General features: G+C 46.9%; 1 long non-coding RNA gene across 3 annotated transcripts; it reads right to left on the reverse strand.

Moving 5' to 3' along the window:
- Positions 1-571: 571 nt before the first annotated feature.
- LOC117796984 lies at positions 572-5044 on the reverse strand. Of its 3 annotated transcripts, XR_004621789.1 has the most exons (4): positions 4821-5044; positions 4537-4612; positions 3609-4300; positions 572-1506 (listed from the first exon to the last, which is right to left on the reverse strand). It is a non-coding gene; the product is annotated as an uncharacterized LOC117796984 (long non-coding RNA). The 3 variants fall into 3 exon arrangements; XR_004621788.1 differs by lacking the exon at positions 572-1506 and having other exon boundaries at positions 3276-4300; XR_004621790.1 differs by lacking the exon at positions 572-1506 and having other exon boundaries at positions 3276-4300; positions 4537-4710.
- Positions 5045-5288: the final 244 nt, after the last annotated feature.

Genomic DNA, 5288 nt, shown 5'->3' on the forward strand with positions numbered 1-5288 from the left:
CAGGCGCCCCCACGAACGCACTTCTAACTCTGAATTTTCTCCAGCTCCTTCTCTTCTCTATGCAGGTACTTAGAGCGGAGGTAGTTGAAGTCTTGCTGGGACAGCCGCGTAGCACAGTAAATAGCACACAGCCTGTTCTCTGTTAGGATGTGCTATTTTCGCCTTATTCAGCTGCCCAGGATCGTTTTAGACCAAACATTTGAGCTTGTTGGTCCTTTTAGCTGTAACAGCATTTTGGATCACTATGTTCTGGGAGTGATCTATGATAACGAATACTCATTGAGCACCTCCTGTGTGCTAGGTACTATTCTAAGTGCTGTGGATTTGTGGTAAATCAGTTTGATAATGAATTGTAGAGTCAACACTCACTCACCCTAAAACCATGTACTGAGCACCCGCCGTTTCTCATGGATTGTTCTAGGCTCCAACTAATGATGAAAACTCAAAAACAAAATTGCAAGTATAGAGAATCATGTTTTTTTTTTTTTAAAAGATTTTATTTATTTATTTGACAGAGAGAGAGACAGCCAGCGAGAGAGGGAACACAAGCAGGGGGAGTGGGAGAGGAAGAACCAGGCTCACAGCAGAGGAGCCCGATGTGGGGCTCGATCCCATAACGCCGGGATCACGCCCTGAGCCGAAGGCAGACGCCTAACGACTGCGCCACCCAGGCGCCCCAGAGAATCATGTTTTTATGAATTGTGGAGTCAAATAAACCGAGGTTGGCAATCCCAACTTCCATCTCTTACAAGCTGTGTGACTTTGGGAAAAATCATTTAAGCCAAGAAATCTCAGTTTTCTCAGCTGTAGAAGGGAGAGAGAGAGTGAGGGAATCACCTGGGTCATGATATCTTGTAAAATTTTATTGAGAAAACATATCTCACTAAACACCCAGCTTAATGCTGGTCCTCACTAAACACAAATAACAGCTCCTTTCTAATTTTTAGCTCATTCCCGTGGATTTGGATTATGGTGCATGTAGAAAGCCATTTTATCTCTCTCTCTCTTTCTCTCTATTTTCTCTCTCTCTCTATCATCTATGATCTACCTACCTATCTATTTTTGTAAGGGTCTAACATAATTCTTTTATTCATTTATTTTTATTGAAGTATAACTAACATACAATGTTATACTAGTTTCAGGTACACAACATAATGATTCAACAATTCCATACATGACTCAGTGCTCATGCTTTGGGGCGCCCGTGTGGCTCTGCCGGCTAAGCGTCCCACTCTTGATCTCAGCTCAGGTCCTGATCTCAGGGTCATGAGTTTTAAATGCTCTGAGATTCCACAGCGAAACATCCAGGTTTAAAGATCATGCTAAGCCCTCCTAAAAATGCCAGTAAAAGACAGAAAACAAACCAGTCTAGACAGTTACTGTGCTGTGGGAGGAGCACAGGGAACCGGGACTTGAGGTCCGGGGCTGGCGTTCAGTGCTCGCCCTGAACCATTTCTGCAACCTCAGGGAAGGTTCGGGACTTTTCCAGGGCACAAGTTTTCTCACCTATAAATGAAGAAGTTGAATTATGAATGATTGAAATGGCTTTCTACATTAAGAGGCACAAACGTACTTTGTTCTCAAGGTAAATCAGTCATGGAGATGAAAAGTACAGCACAGAGAATATACTCACTAAGATTGTAGTGGCCTTGTTTCGTGACAGAGTGTGACACTATATATATATATATACATATATATATATATATATACACATATATATATATATGTATATATATATATTTTTTAAGTAAGCACGATCACTCCAGCTGTGCAGAAGCAGATGGAAAGCAAAATCAGAACAGTGTGTATTCATGGCGGGGCTCACAACCCGCTTGGCCGCAGGAGCAAAGCTAAGGTAATAGTGTGACGGGAGTGCTTAAAGCACAGTAAAGAGAACCGTGGCTGCTATCTCTGGGTCCTGGCATCCCCCCCCCCCACCCGGGGAGAGTGCTTGTCCCATGAGAGCCTCAGGGCCTGGGGAGGCCCCGAGTCTTGGGCCACCTCCCCGCTGCTGCTGTTTTGGCCACTTCAGCTGCACGCCGGGATCCCTGGGGACTTATAAAAAACACCAGTGCCCTGGCACCAACCCAACCCCATTAAATCAGAATCTCTGAGGGAGGGGCCTGGCTTTTAACATTGTTCAAAGAAGTTCCCAGGTGGTGCGCCTGGGTGGCTCAGTCAGTTAAGCATCTGCCTCTGGCTCAGGCCCTGATCTCAGGGTCCCTGGATGGAGCCCCATACTGCGCTCCCTGCTCAGCGTGGGGAGCCTGTTTCTCCCTCTGTCTCTGCCCCTCGTCCTGGTCCTGCCCGTGCTCCCTCTCTCTCAGATAAATAGATAAAATCTTTAAAAACAAAAACACAAAAGAAGTTCCCAGGTGATTCCAAAGTGCAGCCTGGGTCCCAAACCGCTGCGCGGCTCCCGGGGTCCCAAACTGATGTGCCACACCCAGCCCTCCCCTCCCTGGTGCCAGCTACGCCCTTGACCCACTGCTCATGTCCCACCTGCTCCCGTGACTTCAGGAGACTTCATCTAGCTGTTTGCTTTCCAGCTTCGGGCCCCTTGCAGTTTCTGAATGGCTGCATCCCTGCTTCTCCCTGGCTTCCTACGTGTGTGGAGTTGAATTCTTACTCTGTGCAGTTACTTTGCGCTGGACATTTCACTGTGTCTTGGCAACATCCCTGCTTCTCCCTGGTGGTGGAGGCCGTAACATCCACCATTTACCGTGGGCTCTTGTTGTCTCTAGAAGTGCCCCTTCAGGGAGTTCGACTGAGGCTCCCAAAAAGATATGTCATAGCCTGGAATGTGTCCTTATTTGTAAAGTCTTTGTAGATACAATTAAGTGAAGGCTCCAGAAGAGATCATCCTAGGTGTAGGGTGGGCCCTAAGTCCAAGTGAGCCTTATAAGACACCTAGGGAAATTGTGGAAGGAACAGAGATGCCCTTCAACAGATGAATGGATAAAGAAGTTGTGGTCCATATATACAATGGAATATTACTCAGCTATCAGAAAGAACGATTACCCAACATTTGCAGCAACATGGACGGGACTGGAGGAGATAATGCTAAGTGAAATAAGTCAAGCAGAGAAAGACAATTATCATATGGTTTCACTCATTTGTGGAACATAAGGAATAGCAGGGAAATTGTTAGGAGAAGGAAGGGAAAAATGAAGGGGGGGTGAACAGAGGGGGAAATGAACCACGAGAGACTATGGACTTCGGGAAACAAACTGAGGGTTTTAGAGGGGAGGGGGGTGGGGGGATGGGCTAGCCCGGTGATGGGTATTAAGGAGGGCATGTATTGCAGGGAGCACTGGGTGTTATACGCAAACAATGAATCATGGAACACTAAAAAAAAAAAACAAACCCAGTATGCCCCTTAAGAGAACCACAGGGGATGAAATGACATAATAAAAATATTAATATTTGATTAAGAGGAGGAAAAAAAAGAGACATCTAAGGAGAAGGAGGAGAAGGCTGTGTGGAGCCAGAGGCCGAGAATGGGACCGCAGACTAAGGAACGTTCAGAGCTACCAGAAGCTGGAAGAGGAAAGGAAGGCTTCTCCCCATGAGTCTTTGAAGGGAGCATTGCCCTACTGATTCCTTACTTCCAGACGTCTAGCTTCCAGAAGATGAGAGCATACGGCTTGCTCATTTTAATCCACTCGGTTTGCAGCATTTGTTACGGTGAGAACACTAATAGAGATGCCTTCTCTGTACCCTGCTTTTTGCTTGGCTATGACCATGACAGACAACCATCCAGTTCTACACGCTTTCTTTGGACAAATGAAGTTTTGCCTTTTATTATTATTAAGTCCAGAAAATTTTGGGGTATCCACTAGGCAAAGCTTCTCTTTTCTTCTCTCTCTTCCAGCCTTCTCTCTATCCAGACTGAACAGCTCCCACCAAGGACCACCTCAGAATGGCCACATCCCAGCATCTTCCAGTAATTTCACAGGTTTTAATTTTTCCATATCATGTTTCCTTTAAAACAAACAAACAAAATCTATGCCTGTTTGTTGTACACAGTTGCAACAATTTAGGAGAATAAGTTCTGCCTTCTCCTGCTGGCTTCCTCCATCCACCTTCCCATACCCGCTTACGGATAACCGAGGGCAGTACAATGACTATCCTCCAATCCTTTTTTTGCAGGCAGCTGTTTTGCAAGTGATAACTGACTGACAGGAAACAGAAGCTCTGGGGCACCTGGCTGGCTCAGTCAGTAGAACGTGCGACTCTTGATCTCGGGGTTGTGAGTTCGAGCACCGTGTTGAGTGTGGAGATTACTTAAAAATAAAACCTTAAAAGGAAAGAAAGAAAAGAAACAGCAGCTTTGACGCAGGTGGAAACAGAACTCACTTGTTGAAGCAGGCAGGGGTGGGTGCTTAGAGCCCATTGATCACGTCTCTGAGCATCTCTCTGAAGAAGTTCAGGACACAAGGCACAAAGGCCATTTGGAAACCACTGGCCTTAGGGGCCAAGTTCCGGACTAGGATGAGAATTTAAGGAGCTGCTCACTCCCAGGGCTATGCCTACCTTGAATCTTCAGGTTGGGTGGTGAAGACCCGATCAATGGCAGAACAGGGGTGCCGGCTCTCTCTGTTTGTGGCTTCTGGGTGTGTCAGAAGGAGGGGGAAACTACAGCACTTATTTCTGGCTACATACATTAGTTGCGCTTGCTCAAAAGCCTCAATTGTCTTCCTGTTTCATCTACAATGAAAGCCAACGCCCTTGCTGGCCCCACACAGTCTGCCCTCCATGCTGCCCCCAACATGATTCCTCTCTGATCCCAGCTCCCAGTCACCAGTCCCAGCACTTACCTGACTCCAGTCACACTGCCCTCCTGCCTTTTCCTTCAACACACCAACTGTGTTCTACCTCAGGGCCTTTGCACTTGCTGCTCTCTCTGCACATGAAATGCTCTCTTCAGGGATCCAGGAGACTCACTCCCTTACTTCCTCCAGATCTCTGCTCAGGTGCCACCAGATCAGAAAGGACTTCCCTAACCATTCAGTGAAAACAGTTCTGGCCAACTCTACCATGCATTGTCCCCCTGACACTGCTTCCGTTTCCTGTGTAGCTCTGATAGTCAGCTGACTTCATAGCTTCAGACAGTCAGACTACTGCAGGTTTTGTGAGAAATGGTACAAAAACAAGCCAGATGCTTTCCCCCACTGATTTCACTGAGGGCTGGCTGCTGAGTGCAGGATTCACTCTGTTGATTTTGGTTCCCAGATGAAAAGCCCCAGGGGTGGCTTTTGGAAATGGGGTGTAGGGAAGCCACACAT

The sequence above is a fragment of the Ailuropoda melanoleuca genome, chromosome 17, assembly GCF_002007445.2.
Source record: "Ailuropoda melanoleuca isolate Jingjing chromosome 17, ASM200744v2, whole genome shotgun sequence".
Taxonomy (NCBI): domain Eukaryota; kingdom Metazoa; phylum Chordata; class Mammalia; order Carnivora; family Ursidae; genus Ailuropoda; species Ailuropoda melanoleuca.